This window comes from Nycticebus coucang, chromosome 1 (assembly GCF_027406575.1).
Source record: "Nycticebus coucang isolate mNycCou1 chromosome 1, mNycCou1.pri, whole genome shotgun sequence".
Lineage (NCBI taxonomy): Eukaryota > Metazoa > Chordata > Mammalia > Primates > Lorisidae > Nycticebus > Nycticebus coucang.
In genome coordinates, this window is record NC_069780.1 from 132,991,384 (window position 1) to 133,012,371 (window position 20,988).

The window sequence follows — 20,988 nt, forward strand, 5'->3', positions numbered from 1 at the left end:
CAGGTTCTGGGATCAGGACCTGGGCATCTTTGGAAGGCTATTTTTCAGCCAACATAACTGCTTCAGTTAAGTTTTAGAGTTATTTCTTTAAATGTGGTATGCTATAAAAATTCATTTATTCTGAATCAGTTCAAAAAAGAGGAAGAACATAGATATGAGCAATGTAGATCGTAGTTTCCCTTTACTTGATAAAGTCTTTCTTCTGAGATTTTTTGGATTAACATTTAAATTGTAAATATGTTTTCAAACTTAATAATAAACTGTTTATTAAACACTATAAATGCAGCTTTTTCCCCTATTGTCCTTTACAAATCATTATTTACTCCTGTGGGAACTGTAAGGGCCTTTACTAAGCAAATCTTAGTATCATTGAACCAAAAGACTATTATTAATAAATTTCAATGCTGAAAATTTTTTGCCATTGATAAGAATTTATTCTTCCCTTAAATAAGACTATAGTGCTGTGAATTGTCTGTTTATAGCTACAAATCCAAGATTTATGCTAACAATTTTTTTTTTCATCAAGAATAAGGCTCTTGTTTTTAAAAGGCCAAGGAAAGAATAAAATAAAATAAAAAGGCCGAGGGAAAAAATTCAAAGCTATCCAAAATAGAAAGATTCAGTAGCAACAACTGATGTTACTTACCCTTTACACACAGAATGTACTAATCTACACAGGCTCGTCCTCATACAACTTACGCTGCATTTAGATTTGACAAATGAAGCTTTCTCCTGAGGGCAGACAGACACAACATTTACTTTGTCAAATAGGCTCAAGGTTTTAGTTTGGAGGACTATTTATTAACAATAGGTACACTTAGTAGCTATCATATCTTCATATTCTTTATAAATTGAACCATCAGGCTCAATGGTCAAAACACTCAACGGGCTGTTATTTGGCAGATATACATGGTGGTCTCGGCACCAAGGGGTCGAGTGTCTCATAAATGATGTTCTGGACCACAGTGTGAATCGGAAAGCCATACCAATGCCGAACTGCCCCGGGACAGTCCCCTTTACAGTACTGAGGGTTATATCTGTGCAGGGCCATGATCCAGTTGTCTCACTTCAGCTGACTAAAGCTAAGTGTAAAGTCATGGAGCTCACATTCATTTTGGGGAAAAGAAACTGTCTTAAGTATTCACTCAGATTTAAGGCAGCTGGAAAAGGGGGCTTCTTCAATTCAGAGATGGCAGTTTCCTGACCTCTATGGTGACAGGAAAATCTCCCATCCCTAGCAGCCTCTTCTCCCACAGGATAGGCAGACAGATTGCTCTTCTGGTCAGGAATCTGCGAAGGCCTCCTTTCATAGTGAAGGGAATACCACCTATGTTAAGCCTGAGCACTTGTGTCACTCACATATAAGATCAGTGAGGGAACACCAGAAGAGTCATGTTAAATGGACCATCCTGTGCCAAAGGAGGCTGCAGGTGGTGTCCCATGCAGGTAAAATTTACAGACATGTGAATCTTCTTGTTGGAGGCCACTAGAGGTTGAAGGAAGGTGGTTACATCGATCTCAATCCATTTATGTTTCTTTCCAAATTCAAACTGAATTAAAAGTAAAGGAATGTGGAGCTCTAGAGAGAGTCTTGCCGGAAGATTTTGGCTCCTTTATCAGCAGGTTGCATACACATTTAATAGGAGAGGAAAAAGAAACTGAGTTGTTGATAGTGTACAGCAAGACTGACTTGAGTAAGTGTTCAACAGTAGTAACACAATGCTGGTTAAACAGCAGGTCCCCTGATGGAAGGATTCCTGTCACCTGGTCTCCAGGAGCCTGCTTGTGCTGGGCACAGGGGGTGAAGAGCTGAATAGTATTGTAGAGGTACAATAGTATAGTAGAGCAAATAAGATCATGTGAGAGGGGAACAGGTGCAGGAGTGATGTCCTGAACTAGGTGAGACAGCATTTGAGCTGTTGTACAAGGAAAGGGATGGGCATGGATAAGAGCATGGACAATTCACCCATTAAACAGACGTGAAGGTCACATGCCTGTTGACAGACGTCCCACTGGGAGTGTGTGGAAATTCACTTTTGATAACTTCCGTGTTCTGAGTGGGGCTCCCTTACAGCCTGAGGGTCATGTAGGGGCTATTCTTTGAACGGAAGAGAATACATGGACTAGAAGCTCCAATAACTTTTTGGTAGAGTTAAAAGCAAAATTCTAACACATTTAATTTAAAGATCTAGTTGACTTTCACTATCAATTCATGAATCAGGCAGCATCTCCCCATAAAACAGAGGGAGCTCCAATGAGCCGAACAGAGAAGGTAGGCTTTGTAGACAGAAAAAGGCCAAAGAAAAGAGAGACAGGGAACAAAAGGTAGATTTGTTATTATAAAGTTTCTTTTTGTAGTGTTAAAAAAAAAAAGGAGACTTCCTTTTCTTGCCAACTCAGGTGAACGAGGCCCTTCTGAATCATTGTTATGAATCTCTCAGTTTTTGAAAACTGGTCCATTTTAAGGTTCAGTTTGATTATGTGGCATTTAGCACAAATGACTCCATTCTGGTGTGCACCAGTCTGCTGGGCATAGTGCAGTTGCTCAGTCCAAAACAATGGCCATCCATCCTTTTAACAGTAGATTTTCTTGGGTTTGTTAAATAATCTCTACTGGCTATTTATGTGAAAGTATTTAGACTATAAATAATAATTTCCCTTTCCATTTCAATATTCATTCCTGTCATTTCTCTTTCATTTGCATGGTGTTGCCCATGCAACTGCTATGATAAGGTTAAACAACGATGGCTATTCGCAAGCATCCTTGATTTGTTGCTGAAATTAATGGAAATACTTCTAGAGCTTCCCCACTGAGTGGAATGTAGCTGCTGTTTTGGAATAGAGCTACCTTTTCAAATTAAGAATGTTTTAAGTTGGAAATTTGGGATTTTCATCAAATAGCTTCTGGAGATTGATTCATCATATAATTTTTCTTAAGTATCCCAAATGTTAACAGATTTTTTTCCATAAACAACTAACTAGACTTATTTCAAATATTAAGACATGCCCACTGAGTTACTGCTTTATAAATGGGATCTAGGAATGGATTTTGCAGTTATTTTAAAAAGCCTGGTATTCTCCAATTGGCTATGTCGCTTTCTGTTGTGACATCCCTCTTGGAAGACCCTGTGAGAAAGAAATGTACCCTTTGAGACTGGACTCTGAAAGCCTGTTCCTGCTATGCAGGCTACAGCCTCTCTGCATACCTCATTCCGAAGATATCATAGAGAAAATTATGAATTAACAGCAGATGACAAGTTTGAATTCCATTTTTTTCTTTTGCCATCTCTAAGGCCTGAAACAGCTGTAGGTCTTTGTACTCAGTAAATGATCTTCATATTTCTCATTTTATGACTAGCCCTGCTCCAGAGAGAGAGAGAATCTGAAAATATCTCTTTGAAGAAAAAATAATATGAGAGAAAATGAAGAGCAAATTGGCCTTGATACATTCCCTTTAAATGAGTCATTACTAAACAAATGTATCAATTCTATCTTCCTTCTTTGGCATACAGTTTTCAATTAGACTGTACCTGCCATTTGAATATGGTTTCAAATGACTCGCTGCGATGTTATTCCTGCACTGCTTCTGTAAGTATGTTTGTATCCCAGCTCTTCTACCCTGTTTATTTAAAGTTAGTGACTTTAGATTACATCCACTGACACAAAACTCTTCTTTTTTTTAGACAGAAAAGTGCAATTTCAGCTTCTTTGCTCTTTGTCTAGTAGAGAGTATAGTTTAATGCAGGGCTATAAGGGATGGAGAGATTGATGTTGCCTGAGCCTCGGTGCTGAGTTTATGGTGTCACTGGGTAAAGACAGCTGTGCTCTAAGGCTCTCTCTAGAGCCTCACACATCCAATCCCATCTCTAGTTTATAGTGTCTGTAATGCCTGCATCCCAAGGCTCTGCTTATAAAGATATAAATCATATTTAAATCAGACTTTACTCCTAGAAACCAGAATGTTCTTTCTGTTGCCAGTTCTTAGAACCAGAGGGAGAGGTTTGGGGGATGCTAATCCCTCTCCAAAGTGTACCTCCTGCTTTGTGGAGCCTGAGAATGCTTAAGATATCCACCCTCAGAACACAACATCATCATATTCATATTCAACAAGAGACACAGGAGAGGGGCACGAATAGGTCAGAGACACCCTCTAAGTTTTAAATAAATTCCTACATGAACTGGAAATAAAATGCATCTATAGACACAGAGCAAGGATTTTGACACATGAGTGTGATCATTCATATCCAAGTTCAGCCAGTTAATTCACAGGTCCACCCTTTCATTTTAGATGGACATAGAACTGACTTGAAGAGTGACAGTTGCTGCCATTATTGAATAAATATTCCAAGCCACCAAAATGCATACAAATAATGATGCATTTTGCTCTCCTGTAATCGGGCCTGAATTTCTGTTCTAGTAAGCCCCACCTATCTATATATGAAAGTCACCACCCCTGCAATCCCACAACAACGCCATGGTTTTTTGGTTTGTCTCTTTAATGGCGCCACCTCAGGGTCATGCTTTGCAGTAGGTAATGACCCTCAAAAAAACTACTAAAAATAATGGATTTGACTGCCAGTTAATTTTATCAGTTTGTAGGAATCAGCATGATCCAGAGCAGAGGCTTTAAGGACAATTATATGGCTTGAGTCCCTGACTCTGTTGCCTGCCTGCTGTGACTTAGGCAGGTTTCTTCAAAATGTCTTCATCTGTAAAATAGCAGTAATATACTACCTGTCTGCTAGGGTTAGGAGGAGTAAACCTTCTTATCCGGCACAAAGGAAAAGCTCAATAAATGAGCACCAAACTGATTCACTTTTGCACCCTGCTCCCTATGGGCCTGTTTTGTTTACTGGAAAGACAAAATGGAAAACTGAGATTTCATAAAATTTGAAAAGTAGGTTATTATTATCCACATCTATGAATTTCTCTTAAGAACGGGGGAGCACAGCTGCTGTTATGGGAAGTGTAATACCACTCCCATCATCCAGCGTGCTGTCACTGCTCATGTTACTGCAGATCTGTCAGGTTAAAGGATCCCAAAGAAAGTGGAGAGAGAGACCTCTGAGCACAGATGGGGAGTCACTGTCACTCATGGCCCCTGAGGGAAAGAGTAGTTATTACAGCTGATGAAAACCTCAGATAATGGCTTCAGCCAAGGATATATCTATGAAGGAAAATGAAAAGTTACTTGTAAGAATCTAACTAGCTCTACTGACATTTCCCTTAACTTCCGAAGAGTGTATACTCATGTATTTTAGAAAATTAAAGATTGCTTCCATACTTTAATTTAAGCTTTTACTCTGAAAGCAAATCATTTAAGTCAAATTCAACAGTTGAGCTTAAAATATTAGCAAACAAAATTGTTGGCTAAACCTGAGTTTCTGCCATGAAATTCAAGGGTGTGAGAAATTCAAACATACTGGTAGAAATCCCCAAATCCTGTCTTTAACTTATGATCATTCTTGTTTCAATGAAGGCAAAACTTCTTAAACAAACAGACAAATGATAATAATGATAAAATAATAACAAGAAAGAAGAAAGCAAATGTACAAGTTATTCTTCTCCTGGGATATTAGTATTAAATTTTTAGTCATAAGGTATGCTTTGTCCACGGTTCTTAATTCCTTTAATAATACTATATAGTCTTGTCCACAAAAATTCTCCCTGAGAAAATACAGTACAAATAAGAGACGATGAGTATTTCTAGAGATTTTTTTGACATAGTTCATACATGCTCTTAATTTCATATGAACTGAAATTAGTCTATTCATCATTGCCAAATACTTTGAGAGCTCATACTGTATACTAGACACTATGCACCATTTATTCAAATTAAACACATTCATTCTCTCCACAAGTGCTTACTGAGTACAGACTCAGTGCCTCCCTTGAGAGGGAGAGAGAACAGCTTTCTGCTTTGCAGTTCTGTTCCATGTGGTCTTAAATCTCAGTGGGAAAGCCCAGTGAGCACCTGTTTCTTGCCCATGGCATGGACTAACGTGGAATCAGCCCTTCTCTGTCCTGAGGCTGTGCCATCTGAAACACGTGGCTCCCAAGGTTGTTTGGTAAGAGAAGAACATTCCCCACTCTTCCCAGGGGGAAAAAGAGTTTAACCATAAGAAACTCTTCTTCTATGTCCAATATCCAATGTACGGTGGATATTGTCCCCACAACAGAATTATTAATATTCTAACATGATTCTGTTCAGAAAATAAAAAAGGATAATCTGGCCTTACCATGAACACATTCTCTTCTCTAACCTAGTGGTGCTATCCTGTAGTTAACACGCGTGCTCATTGATGGAGTCGTTTATTCATTTGAAATGCCCAGCAGACAGCACAGTGGAGGGCAGAACTGTACCCACGCCAGGTGGAACTCATTCCAGACGAGGCCATGGTTGCTGTATTACGGGCCTCATTTCCTACTCCCCACTCTCAAAAAGGGGGTGCTGTACACACAATTGTCAATGTGATAATCCAATACGATTTTGTAAACAATGTAAACATTGTAAAGTAATTTTTCATTACTTTAGAAAAAACTTTGGGTTTTTTTCTGAAGAACTAATTCAGTACTTACTGTAAGTCCAGGATAAGTAACTCATTTCCATTAAAGTCACAATGAGCCACTAGAAATGTTACCACTCAGACCTACACATTTCTGGGCAATAAAGAAATACAAGAATCTAGAGGTTTATTTAAAAGAAGGCTATACTGAATCTTTTCCAATGGTCAAAATCCCTTTTACATGTTTTCTATGTTGTTTTTCATGTCTCATTTATGAAGAGCACACACATTCCTCTTGGCTTCTCTGTTCTTGGTGTTTTCCCTAGTGGTCTGTTGCACTCCTCATTCTCCCTGTCCTCAGGCCCCATATGTGTCACAACTATGAGCAGTGGGAAGGTGAAGGGAAATGGGATGAGAACATTCCAGCACATTAGTGGCATACACCCCATTACTTCTGTTTGACTTTAATTCAGCGCTGCTGCCAAGGACAGATGATGTGCCCTAATGCAGGGTTTGGTGGAGAGAGAAACTCAAATCTCCATGGAGCTGGGCTGCCCAGGTGTGCTTGCCTCGCGCTGTACAAATGTAAAACTACAGCATCTCTCACAGGGCCTCTTCTCTGTGAGCAGCTTAGAAACCAAAAAAGATTATCTGCTCTCATGATTGATTCTCCCCTACACCCCGTCTCTCCCCGCCCAACCCCTACTCCCTACCCTCTTACTCTATTCTATGAACTACCAGTAGTTAATATACTCATTCATTTACTCAACAAAATATTTGTAAACCCACGGGGTAGCATGTTGAAGAGATCAGAACACCAGTTCTGAAGCCAGACAAATGGCCTTTGTGTCTCAGTTCTGACACTTATTAGCTATGTGATCCGGTGTCCTAACCTCTGGATCTCAGTTTCTTCATACGTAAAATATAATAGTTTCTGTCTTTCTACCAACAGTTCTCTCCTTCTCTCTGGCTCTTACATGCTCCCAGTTATGTAACCCTAAGTTACTAATATACATATTGATATGTGTACTATGTCTATGGCAGCAGTGTAGTTTTTTAGTATTTAATTTTGTTTTTAAGTGACACATAACAATCATACATATTAATATTTATAGGGTACAGTGTGATGTTTCAATACGGGCATGCATTATATGATGATCAAATCAGAGTAATTAGCACATCCATTACCTCAAACGTTTATCATTTCTTGTGGTGAGAACATTCAAAATTCTGTCTTCTGGATATTTTGAAATATACAACACATTATTGCTAACTGTGGTCACCCTATTATGAATCAGAACACCAGAGAGTATTCCTCCTACTCAGCATAACGTGGTAACCACTGACCAGCCCCTTCCTCCCTCCCATCCCTTGTCTCTGGTGATCACTGCTCTACTCTTGACATCTGAGGCCAACTTTTTTGGATTCCATATATGAATGGGATCTGTAGTATTTGTCCTTTTGCTCTGGCTTGTTTCACTTAACATGTCTTCTAGGTTCCTCCATAATGTCCCAAATGACAGAATTTCATTATTTTTACGGCTAAATAATATTCCCTTGTGAATACACACACGTTTTTATCCATTCATTTGTTGTTAGGCACTTAGATTGGTTCCATATTTTGACTATTGTGAATGGTGCTGCAATAAACAAGTGAGTACAGATATCTCTTCAACATAAAGACTTTATTTCCTTCTGATATATACCCAGTAGTAGGATTTTGAATCATATGGTAGTTGTAGTTATAATTTTTGAGAAACCTTCATACTGCTTTCCATAACGTCTATACTAATTTACATTCCCACCAACAATATACAAGATATCCCTTTTCTCCAGATCCTCCCCAGCATTTATAATTTGTGGTCCTTTCAATAACAGCCATTCTAACTTAGGTGAGGTAGTAGCTCGTTGTGGTTCTTAGTTGTTTGCAATTCCCTGATGGTTAGTAATTTGGTTGTTTGTATGTCTTCTTTTGAGAAATTTTTATTCAAACCTTTTGCTCAAGTTTAAATCAGATTACTTGTGTTTTTTTGCTATTGAGTTGTTTGAGTTACTTACATATTCTAAATGTTAACCCCTTGTTAGATGTTAAATACTTTGCAAATATTTTCCCCCACTCTGTAGGTGATCTTTCATCCTGTTCATTGTTTCCTTTGCTGTGCAGAAGATTTTTAGTTAGATGCAATCCTATTTATCTATTTTGCTTTGGTTGCCTGTGTTTTTGAGGTCCTATCCAAAAAATCCTTGCCCAGACCAATGTCATGAACCTGTTTTCTTCTAGTAGTTTCATTGTTTGGGGTGTTACATTTAATTGTTTAATCTATTTTGAGCTTATTTTTTTTAGATGTAGAGAGATGGGATCTAGTACCATTCTTCTACATGTGGTTCTCTATTTTTCCTAACAACATTTATTAAAAAGACTGTTCTTTCCCCCAGTGTATGTTCTTGGCATCTTTGTCGAAAATCAGTTGGCTACTGATGCCTGGATTTATTTCTTGGTTCTCTATTCTGTTCCATTGATTGATGGGTCTATTTTTATGCTAGTACCATGATGTTTGTGTTACTATAGCTTTGTACTATATTTTCAAATCAAGTAGTGTGATGCTTCCAGCTTTGTTCTTTTTGCTCTAGATTACTTTGGCTACCTGGGATCTTTTGTGGTTCTATACAAATATTAGGATTGTTTTTTATTATTTAGGTGAAGAAATCATTGGTATTTTGATAGGGATTGTATTGAGTCTGTAGACTACTTTTGGCAGTATGGACATTTTAACAATATCCCATCTTCCAATCCATGAACACAGACTGTCCATTTGTTGGTTTCCTCTTTAACTTTTTTCGTCAAGGTTTTATAGTCTTCATTGTAGAAATCTTTCACCTCTTTGGTTAAATATATTCCTAAGTATTTTTGTAGCTATTTATAGATGGAATTGTTTTTCTTTATTTATTTTTCAGATAAATAAATATTTATTATGTTTTTCTTTATTTATTTTTGGTTTGCTGTTGTTGCTATTGATATTCATATATTGATTTTGTATCCTACCATTCTGCTGTATTCATTTATTGGTTCTGAGTTTTCTGGTGAAACCTTCAGATTGTTTTATATATAAGATCATGTTGTTTGAAAACAGGAACAATTTGACTTCACTCAAAAGGAGACTTTTCAGGTTAATCATAGTGTACTTTCCTAATAATTACTTTATTAATTCTGTCCTTGACAATCATGTTGTGAATATAGATACACATATATCCTAAAAGCTTATAGTGAGTTGCCAAAAGTCATGTCTTTAGTGAGTACCAGAGCCCAGGACCTAAACCTAAGTCTTCAGATTTTGTACTTTTTCCTATTCTATGATGTTGTAGGGTAGCAAAAAGCAAAAAATAAAAAATTAAAAAATTAAAAAAACCTTGGAGTGTGACCATTATTTTTTTCCTCTTGGCTAAAGTGCAATGGAATCATCATACCACATTGCATCCTCAAACTCCTGCCTCAGCCTCCCAAGAAACTGGGACTATAGGCACGTGTCACTATGCCTAGCTAATTTTTCCATTTTTTATAGAGATGGGCTCTCACTCTTACTCAGGCTGGTCTCAAACTCCTAAGCTCAAGCAATACCCTGACATCGCTCCACAAAGTGCTAGGATTACAGGTGTGAGACACTATACCCAGCTGTCATCATTATTTTGATGCTGAAAGTGTGATTCCATGCATAACACCTTAGTTTACTTGCTTCTTTCTGACTTTCAATGAATATATTATATTTGATCAGATATTCAAAAGCAAGGCTAAGTTTTAATCATAACTACCCCAAAAGAACTTGAAATTAGATTATATTAAATTCCCAGGAGTTAGTTCAGTTAATTATAGACAAAGGAAATTTTCATTTTCACTATATTTCCTCTACAATTTGTTTTAAAAGCAGGTAATCAATAATGTTGGAAATACGTGGCTATGGAAAACTGGTTTGAATGCAATTGTAACAGAGTCTTTGCTTCCACAGTTGTACATTACTTTGTGCAGAAGCACAACACAGTGACAATTTTAGCTTCTTATTGCTCCTTAGAGTGGCAGTTGAAAAGAATTTATATGAGAATGTTAATCTTTTGTCTGTCTTTATATGTGAGAATTTTTTATAGTCAAGTAATCCTGTGCTAAGTAATTGATTTCTCTTGTTTTCTCTGAAGAATTGGTAATAATCCTTCAGCACCTAAAACATTCTAGTATCCGTTCTTCCTGTATCCCTAGCAACAATACCATAGTAGATAGAATCCAAAAAATTAGTCTAGAATAAATGTGTCAAATTGATACCAGGAGAGAAATCAATTCACTCCAGTTTTTCACTCCACAATGTTCTTAGTCCATTGGGGGCCTATTATAACAAAATGCCATAAATGGAGTGGCTTATAATAACAAAAATTTATTTCTCACAGTTCTGGAGGCTGGTAAGTGCAAGATCAAGATACCAGAATGTTTGGAGTCTAATGAGGGCTCACTCTCTGGTTCATGTGCAGTGTCTTTTTGCTGTGTCTTCACATGGCAGAAGCGGCGAATGTGCTCCCTCAAGCCTCTTCTATAAAGACATTAATCTGATTCATGAAGACTCTGCCCTCATGACCTAATCACTTCCCAAAGGTCTTACTTCCTAATATTAATATCATTACTTTGGCATTTACAATTTAAACATTTGTGGGACACACAAGCATTCAAACAATAGCAGTCCTAGACTAAGGACTGTCATTAATGAGTTCACTTTGTGGGTTTCCAGTGGCTTGATGCCAAGGCAATTTGTTTGGACTTCAAGTAGCCAGTAAGCCATAGTCTCTTACAGACACAAGTGGTTCTCTTCCCTTAACTGCTGTTCTGACAATGAGTGTGTTCCTGGCCACAAACAGGAACAAGTGAACATACTTGCAAATTCATGATCTATACACAAAGATGACCCCATGCACATGTTTTTCTCATGCTGTCATCTTAAGTATAAAAAAGGAGAGTTTTTATTCATGTATCACATCAGGCTCTACCAGTGAATATAATGATTATTGTAATTGTGGTTTTTTGAGACAGAGTCTCACTCTGTAGAGTGCCATGGTGTTATAGCTCCCAGCAACCTCAAACTAGGCTCAAGAGATCCTCTTGCTTCAGTAGCTGGGACTACAGGAGCCTGTCACAACACTCTGATAGTTTTTTCTATTTTTAGTAGAGACAGGATCTCACTCTTGCTCAGATTGGTCTTGAACGCCTGAGCTCAGGTGATTCATTCACCTTGGCCTCCCAGAGCCTAATGTAAGTGTGGTTTTTATTGAGATGCTAAAATCTTTAAATCTTCTTCCTATTGTCTTTTTTTTTAACTAGTTATAAAAATTGGGCACCTTTTGGGGGCAAGGCACAATTGTAAAAGGGACTTTACTTAAAAATTCAATCAGTGTAACCTAGTTTCTTGTACCCCCCATGAATCCCCAACAATAAAAACAAAACAAATTGCTGCTATTGTTGCAAACCTAACAGAAGCTTCATGACAGTTGAACACATACATGTGTTTGTTAATCTCCTTCCCCACCCAAGACTCCATCAAGATGTTAGCAAAAGAATAAAAAAGAAAGAAACTCATAGTAAAATGGAGACCGGAGAGGGGAACCATGAATGTATTAGAGATTTGACGAATTTTTGAAAAACAAAAAATGAAGGAAGAGTGTTGATTGGTAGAATCCTGTGGAGAAGGCCTTCCCTCCAGAATATTCTGAAGGGGGCTTTGACGGAAGAAGCAAACTAGACAGTCTCCAGCCTTGGTTCCAACAGGTATGAAGATTAAAAGTGAAAAGTGGCTCAAGGGGGCAGAGACAAGATGGCTGACTGAAGCCAGCTTTCTACAGAGGCTCCCGTCCAGAAGGAGAGTTAAAGGACAGAAATTTAGCAAGTAACCTGGTGGATTAGAGCTGCACCAAGAGAGAAGGTTAAAGAATGCACATCAACCCCACTGAGGCGAGCTGCGACATCAAGGATACAAACAAAAGGTACAAAATCCATCACCAAGTGGACGGGAGTCCCCTCCCCCATTAGAATGGCTCAGAGTGCCCCACAAACAAATGAGCACAGTTCAAAGGTCCTCCCACTACACTGCATGGGAGAGACCCTCTAAAAACTGGACCTACCTCCCCTACTAGGGTGCCACGGTGTTCTCCTGCCAGGCATAAAAATGTATAAAACTGTATATATTCTCTACCCGCAACTCTGAGCTCCCAGCACTCCCCTCCACTCTCACTCTGAGGTTTGGAGGCCTGTCCCCTAGGAGTCCAGATTCTTGGGTGATTTCTTGAGGGGTGTGGACAGGGCCTAGACTGCAGCTGGTCAGTGCTGATTCTGTGGCACAGGAGTGAGGAGAGGACAGGTCTGCTGAGAGGGAACTACGCCAGAACAGCGGTGCCCCGAGGCACAGAGCAGCAGCCATTTTTGGCAAAAATAGGGCTCCCCCCCGGATATTCCGAAGCCACACCCCCTATCTCCCTGGGCAACCAGAGGAGGCCGGGCATCTTCTCAGGTAGTAACCACCACAGAACAGATCTGGGACTGAAATGCAGGCCCCATGAGTAAAGGGTTTGCCTGAGGCAGTACCAGCCTGGGTGGAAAGCAGGGACTAGAAAACACACATGCAGAGCTGGGAAATTCCAAGGGCAGGGCTGACCCAAAGGACTGCTTTACTGAGCCTAAGATGCACCTAGCCCTCAGGGGATTATCAGCCTATAGACAAAGGAAGGCAGGAGGCTAGAACTGACACCTAACTGTGCTGGGAATACAAACCTGCAGGAGCAAAGGCAGGGCCTGAGGCGCAGGTTCTGGGAACACAAAACAGCTTCTGTTCTGCAAGGGAATTTAGCAGGGACAGACACAAATTCCTGCAAAGTTGTTCCGTTCTGTCAGTAACATCAATAAGGGGCTGGAACTGAGTGAACACCCTCCACCCCCGGCCTCCATCAAGCGCCCGAGGTTGTCAGGCTTCACCTCCCCCTGCTGGATAGAGGCAGAGAGCAGCAGCCTGGCTGAGCAGATATAGATTTCCTTGTGATTAAGACAGGTACAAACCCTTGGAGTATCTGCTCACTGGAGGCAACTGGGTCACAGCCCTGCGGGGCTATCAGTGACTGGGTGCGACAGAGGTGCAAGGTGGGGAAGGAGGCATCAACCTTCCCACACTAATCTATTTGCTGGGTGGGTCCTCCTGACTTCACAGGGCACTAGACCAAGTCATATTTGAGTTGTCACCAGACCCCTGCAATCCAGTTGCCAGAGACCTTTTAAACTCTCCCACCTGCGACAGGTGCTGACTGAGACAATTGATTTGGACCTTTTGAACTGAGCCAATTGCCCGAGGACTATTCAAATGGTGCCCTGGGTATGTGGTTGTAGGAAGGTTTGATTTTCCTTTTCCAATTGTTGCCTATGGGGGGCACGGTGACTTAATTGCTGGTATTCCTCCACAACTGAGACTTCAACCCAGAGTAACTATTTCACTAGTGTCAGACAGAGACCAGCTGAAAACAAGACAGAACCACTTAGCCCTACCACACCAAACAGGTCCCCAGTTTCTCAGGCCGTACCACTGTATGGGTCCTCGCCAAAGCTCCAGGGGAAAAGTCAACCAGTGTAAAATAATCATGGGGTGGAATCAGCAAGGAAAACTCTGGTAACATGAATAACCAGAATGGATCAAGCCCACCCCCTCCACCCCCAAGGAAAGATATGACAGATGTAACTGAAGATCCCATTCATAAATAGCTGACCAAGATGACAGAAATCGAATTCAGAATTTGGATTGCAAACAAGATTAATAGAATGGAGGAAAAGATGAAATTAGAAATTCAACGAGCAATTCAAAAGTCGGAATTAGAAATTCGAGGAGAAATTCAAAAGTTGTCTCAAGAATTTAACAAATTAAAAGACAAAACCACCAAAGATTTTGATGGACTGAAGCAAGAATTTGCAGCCCTCAAAGATCTGAAAAATACAGTAGAATCCCGCAGTAACAGAGTGGAGCAAGCAGAAGAAAGGATTTATGACTAGGAAGATAAAGCTTTTGAATGCTCGCAAACTCTAAAAGAGGAAGAGAAATGGAGAGCAAAAATGGATCATTCTCTCAGAGAGGTCTAGGACAATTTGAGGAAGGCTAATATCCACCTCATTGGAATCCCTGAAAGTGATGAAGTGGCCTCACAAGGAACAGAGGCCCTTCTCCATGAAATTATGAAAGAGAATTTTCCAGACATACCAAGAGATTCTGAAATTCAGATAGCAGACAGTTTCAGAACCCCAGCATGACTCAATCCAAATAAGACATCCCCTAGGCATATCATAATTAACTTCACTAAAGTTAATATGAAGGAGAAAATTCTGAAAGCAGCCAGACGTAAGAAATCCATTACCTACAAAGGGAAGAATATTAGAATGACTGCAGATCTCTCTGCTGAAACTTTTCAAGCCAGAAGAGGGTGGTCATCGACTTTTAATCTCCTAAAGCAAAATAACTTTCAACCCCGGATCCTGTATCCAGCTAAACTGAGTTACATTTATGATGCAGAAATAATATACTTTAATGACATTCATATGTTAAAGAAATTTGCCATAACCAACAAGCTCTTCAGAATATTCCCAGACCTGTCCTCAATAATAACCAGCCCAATCCTCTACCACAAAAGTAAACTCACTAAGAAACTTTTGATCAAACTCCAACTTCCACAGTGGCAAAAGGATTAAAAATGTCCACTGGACTTTCAAAAAACTCGATACCCAAAATATTACCAGACTTATCAATATTCTCCATTAATGTGAACAGCTTAAACTGTCCTTTAAGAGGCACAGGTTAGCTGACTGGCTACAAAAACTCAGGCGAGATATTTGCTGCATATAGGAGTAATATCTCACCTTAAAACATAAATATAGACTCAGGGTGAAAGGATGGTCATCCATATTTCAGGCAAATGGTAATCAGAAAAAAGCAGGTGTTGCAATTCTATTTGCAGACACAATAGGCTTTAAACCAAGAAAAGTAAGGAAAGATAAAAATGGTCACTTCATATTTGTTAAGGGTAATACTCAATATGATGAGATTGCAATTATTAATATTTATGCACCCAACCAAAAAGCACCTCAATTTATAAGAGAAACTCTAACAGACATGAGCAACTTCATTTCCTCCAGCTCCATAATAGTCGGAGATTTTAACACTCCTTCAGCACTGTTGGATAGATCCTCCAATAAGAAGCTGAGCAAAGAAATTTTAGATTTAAACCTAACCATCCAACATTTGGATTTAGCAGACATCTACAGAACATTTCATCCCAACAAAACTGAATACACATAATTCTCATCAGCCCATGGAACATACTCCAAAATCAATCACATCTTAGGTCACAAGTCTAACCTCAGTAAATTTAAAGGAATAGAAATTATTCCTTGCATCTTCTCCGACCACCATGGAATAAAAGTTGAACTCAGTAACAACAGGAATCTGCATACTCATACAAAAACATGGAAGTTAAATAACCTTATCCTGAATGATAGCTGGGTCAGAGATGAGATTAAGAAGGAAACTGCCAAATTTTTGGAACAAAACGACAATGAAGACATGAATTATCAGAACCTCTGGGATACCACAAAGGCAGTCCTAAGAGGGAAATATATAGTCCTGGAAGCCTTCCTCAAGATAATGGAAAGAGAGGAAGTTAACACCTTAATGGGACATCTCAAGCAACTGGAAAAGGAAGAACCTTCCAAACCCAAATGTGTAGAAGAAAAGAACCAAAATTAGAGCAGAATTAAATGAAATTGAAAACAAAAGAATTATACAACAGATCAATAAATCAAAAAGTTGTTTTTTTTGAAAAGGTCAATAAAATAGATAAACCTTTGGCTAACCTAACCAGGAAAAACAGAGTAAAATCTCTAATCTCATCAATCAGAAACGACAAAGACAAAATAACAACAGACTCCTCAGAAATTGAAAAAATCCTTCATGACTACTACAAGTAACTTTATTCTCAGAAATATGAAAATATGAAGGAAATTGACCAATACTTGGAAGCACGTCACCTTCCAAGACTTAGCCAGAATCAAGTGGAAATGTTTAACAGGCCCATATAAAGTTCTAAAATAGCATCAATCCTACAAAACCTCCCTAAAAAGAAAAGTCCGGGACCAGATGGCTTCACGTCAGAATTCTACCAAACCTTTAAAGAGGAATTAGTACCTATATTACTCAACCTGTTCTGAAAGGTAGAAAAAGAAGGAAGACTACCCAACACGTTCTATGAAGCAAACATCACCCTGATCCCAAAACCAGGAAAAGACCCAACAAGAAAAGAAAATTATAGACCAATATCACTAATGAATATAGATGCAAAAATATCCAACGAGATCCTAACAAACAGAATCCAGCAACTCATCAAACAAATTATACATCATGACCAAGTCGGTTTTATCCCACGGTCTCAAGGCTGGTTCAATATATGTAAATCTATAAGTATAATTCAGCACATAAACAAATTAAAAAACAAAGACCATATGATTCTCTCACTTGATGCAGAAAAAGCTTTTGATAATATCCAGCATCCCTTCATGATCAAAACACTTAAGAAAATTGGTATAGAAGAGACAATTCTTAAACTGCTAGAGGCCATCTACAGCAACCCACAGCCAATATATCATATGGAGTTAAATTGAAATCATTTCCACTCAGATCAGGAACCAGACAAGGCTGCCCATTGTCTCCACTGCTCTTTTAACATTGTAATGGAAGTTTTAGCCACCACAATTAGGGAAGAAAAGGTGATCAAGGGTATCTATATAGGGTCAGAAGAGATCAAACTTTCGCTCTTTGCAGATGATATGATTGTATATCTGGAAAACACCAGGGATTCTACTACAAAACTCTTAGAAGTGATCAAGGAATACAGCAGCGTCTCAGGTTACAAAATCAACATTCATAAATTGGTAGTCTTTATATATACCAACAATAGTCAAGCTAAAAAAACAGTTAAGGACTCTATTCCATTCACAGTAGTGCCAAAGAAGATGAAATATTTGGGAGTTTATCTAATAAACAATGTGAAAGGTCTTTGTAAAGAGAACTAGGAAACTCTAAGAAAAGAAAAAGCTGAAAATGTTAACAAATGGAAAAACACACCATGCTCATGGCTGGGAAGAATTAACATTGTTAAAATGTCCATACTATCCCAATGTCCATACTAGGGATTAATGCAATCCCTATTAAAACTCCACTGTCATACTTTAAAGATCTTGAAAAAATAATACTTTGTTTTATATGGAATCAGAAAAAACCTCAAATATCCAAGACATTACTCAGAAATAAAAACAAAGCAGGAGGAATCACACTACTAGACCTCAGACTATACTATAAATCGATAGTGATCAAAACATTCAGTGGGGAAAAGATTCCCTATTTAACAAATGATGCTGGGTGAACTGGCTGGCAACCTGTAGAAGACTGAAACTGGACCCACACCTTTCACCATTAACTAAGATAGACTCTCACTGGATAAAAGATTTAAATTTAAGGCATGAAACTATAAAAATACTAGAAGAGAGTGCAGGGAAAACCCTTGAAGAAATCAGTCTGGGCAAGTAATTTATGAAGAGGACCCCCTGGGCAATTGAAGCAGCTTCAAAAATACACTGCTGGGACCTGATCAAACTGAAAAGCTTCTGCACAGCCATGAACACAGTAAGTAAAGCAAGCAAACAACCCACAGAATGGGAGAAGATATTTGCAGGTTATGTCTCCAACAAAGGTTTAATAACCAGAATCCACAGAGAACTCAAACATATAAGCAAGAAAAGAACAAATGATCCCATCTCAGGCTAGGCAAGGGTCTTGAAGAGAAACTTCTCTGAAGAAGACAGGCGTGCGGTCTTCAGACATATGAAAAAAATGCTCATCATCTTTAATCATCAGAGAAATGCAAATCAAAACTACTTTGAGATATCATCTAACTCCAGTAAGATTAGCCCATATCACAAAATCCCAAAACCAGAGATGTTGGCGTGGATGTGGAGAAAAGGGAACGCTTTTACACTGCTGGTGGGAATGCAAATTAATACATTCATTTTGGAAAGATGTTTGGAGAACACTTAGAGATCTAAAAATAGATCTGCCATTCAATCCTATAATTCCTCTTCTAGGTATATACCCAGAAGACCAAAAATCACATCATAACAAAGATATTTGTACCAGAATGTTTATTGCAGCCCAATTCATAATTGCTAAGTCATGGAAAAAGCCCAAGTGCCCATTGATCCACAAATGGATTAATAAATTGTGGTATATGGACACCATGGAATATTATGCAGTCTTAAAGAAAGATAGAGACTTTACCTCTTTCATGTTTACATGGATGGAGCTGGAACATATTCTTCTCAGTAAAGTATCTCAAGAATGGAAGAAAAAGTATCCAATGTACTCAGCCCTACTATGAAACTAATTTATGGCTTTCATATGAAAGCTATAACCCAGTTATAACCTAAGAATATGGGGAAGGGGAAGAGGGATGTGTGGGAACGGGGGGGATAGGCAGAGGGAGGGTGATTGGTGGGATTACACCTACAGTGCATCTTACAAGGGTACATGTGAAACTTAGGAAATGTAGAATATAAATGTCTTAACACAATAACTAAGAAAATGCCAGGAAGGCTATGTTAACCATTGTGATGAAAATGTGTCAAACAGTCTATAAAACCAGTGTATGGTGCCCCATGATTGCATTAATGTACACAGTTATGATTTAATAATAATAAAAAAAAGAAAAGTGGTTCAAATCCGGGTGTACCCCTCCAAATTTAAAAAAGAAAAAGAGAGAAGGCAGCTACAAATGGCAAGAGGGTAGAGGGTGGAGTTTACTGAGACTCTCTGCACATAGAGGTGGGAAGGAATTGGCTGATGAGCCCTAACTCTTTCAGGCAAGAAACCTGATATCTTTAAAACAATTAAATTTAAATAAATACTTTAGAAGAACTACTTTGCTAAAATGAACATGGTCACCCACAGTAAAGCCCCTTCTTTGAGACAACTGCTAGTGAGAGAGCCGGGCCTGTCTCCCTCATCTGAAAGGTAAACCCTCAGTAGAGCAGCCTCTACCAGTGTAAACAGAGCTGCCAGTCAGCCCTCATTTCCTAATTCTTAAAGATGAACAACCAGCAAGGTCCATAAGACAGGAAATGGACCTGGATGAGTTAGGGCTCATCAGCCAATTCCTTCCCACCAAGGAGAAAGAAAATACGAACAGAGGGGTCCTTGAGAAAACAGAAATACTCCAAGAGACAGGAGGAACTTAAGCCATCTAAACCCCTTATAATGTACTCAGAGAGACTGGAAATTATATTAATTTCCTGAAAGAAAAACCACATACTATGAAAAACAAAAAGAACAAGGAAAAAAATTATAGGAGACTAAAAATATATTGAACAAAATAAAACAAAATCAGCAGAACTGGAACATAACAATTTTATGAAGTAGAACTCTATGTGATTATAGTTTCATTCTCATGTATTTACTATTATAGTAAAATGTGAAAATTAAATGTAAAAATTAAACAGTGCTTTATTTCAAATTCTTATTTCTACTCACTGCTGTTACTCAAGTTGGAAACAGGAAACTAGTTATACTAATCTCTGTCTTTAATAAAAATTATTTCAGCAATCTTAAAAGAAAAGAAAGAGAGGAGAAATAGGAGAGAAACAAAAAGAGACAGGGAGGATCTAAGTAAGAAATCCAACATTTGGCTTATGTGCATTCCAGAAAGAGAAAACAGAAATAAATGGAGGTGAGGAAAGTATGAAAGAAATTGTATAATCACGTTTCCATACTCTGAAGAGATACTCATGGTTTCCATAATTGAAAGGACCAACCAAGTTCTGAGTATGATGAATGAAAACAAGACTCATACCTAAGCACATCATGGTAAAATGTGAAAACTTAAAGTAAACTGAAAGGTTATAAAAGCTTCCAAAAAGAAAGGAACAAAAGAACCCAGAGTGCATAAAAGGAAGAAGAAACAGACATGACATTAGACTTCTCATGAATAATATTGAATTTTGGGAGACAATGAAAAAATTTCTACAAACTTCTGAAGAAAGATGATTTGAACTTAGATTTATATGTAGAAAGACAAACTAGAATCACAAGAGAGGCCAAAATACAAGTTTAGATACACTGTAACTCACATTAACCTCCCAAACATTCCTGTTTCTAAGGAATTACTTGAGGGTGTACTTAGGCTAAATGGAGGTGAAACCAAATAGAAGGAACACACAGGATAAAGAAATGGTGGGGCTGGCCTAGTGGTCCAGTACGACAAATCCAGAAAGACAGCTGTAGAACATAGTTAGTCCAAATTAGAACAAGAGAGCTAGTGAGCTTCAGTAAGATTGGCTGCAGAAACTGCTAGTGGGATTACAAACTAATACCACATCAATGGA

The 20,988-nt window shown here is 38.5% G+C and overlaps 1 pseudogene; it reads right to left on the reverse strand.

Annotated features, from left to right (window-relative positions):
- Window positions 1–801: 801 nt before the first annotated feature.
- LOC128591177 (growth/differentiation factor 9-like) lies at window positions 802–1,911 on the reverse strand (annotated as a pseudogene).
- Between the last annotated feature and the right edge of the window lie 19,077 nt (window positions 1,912–20,988).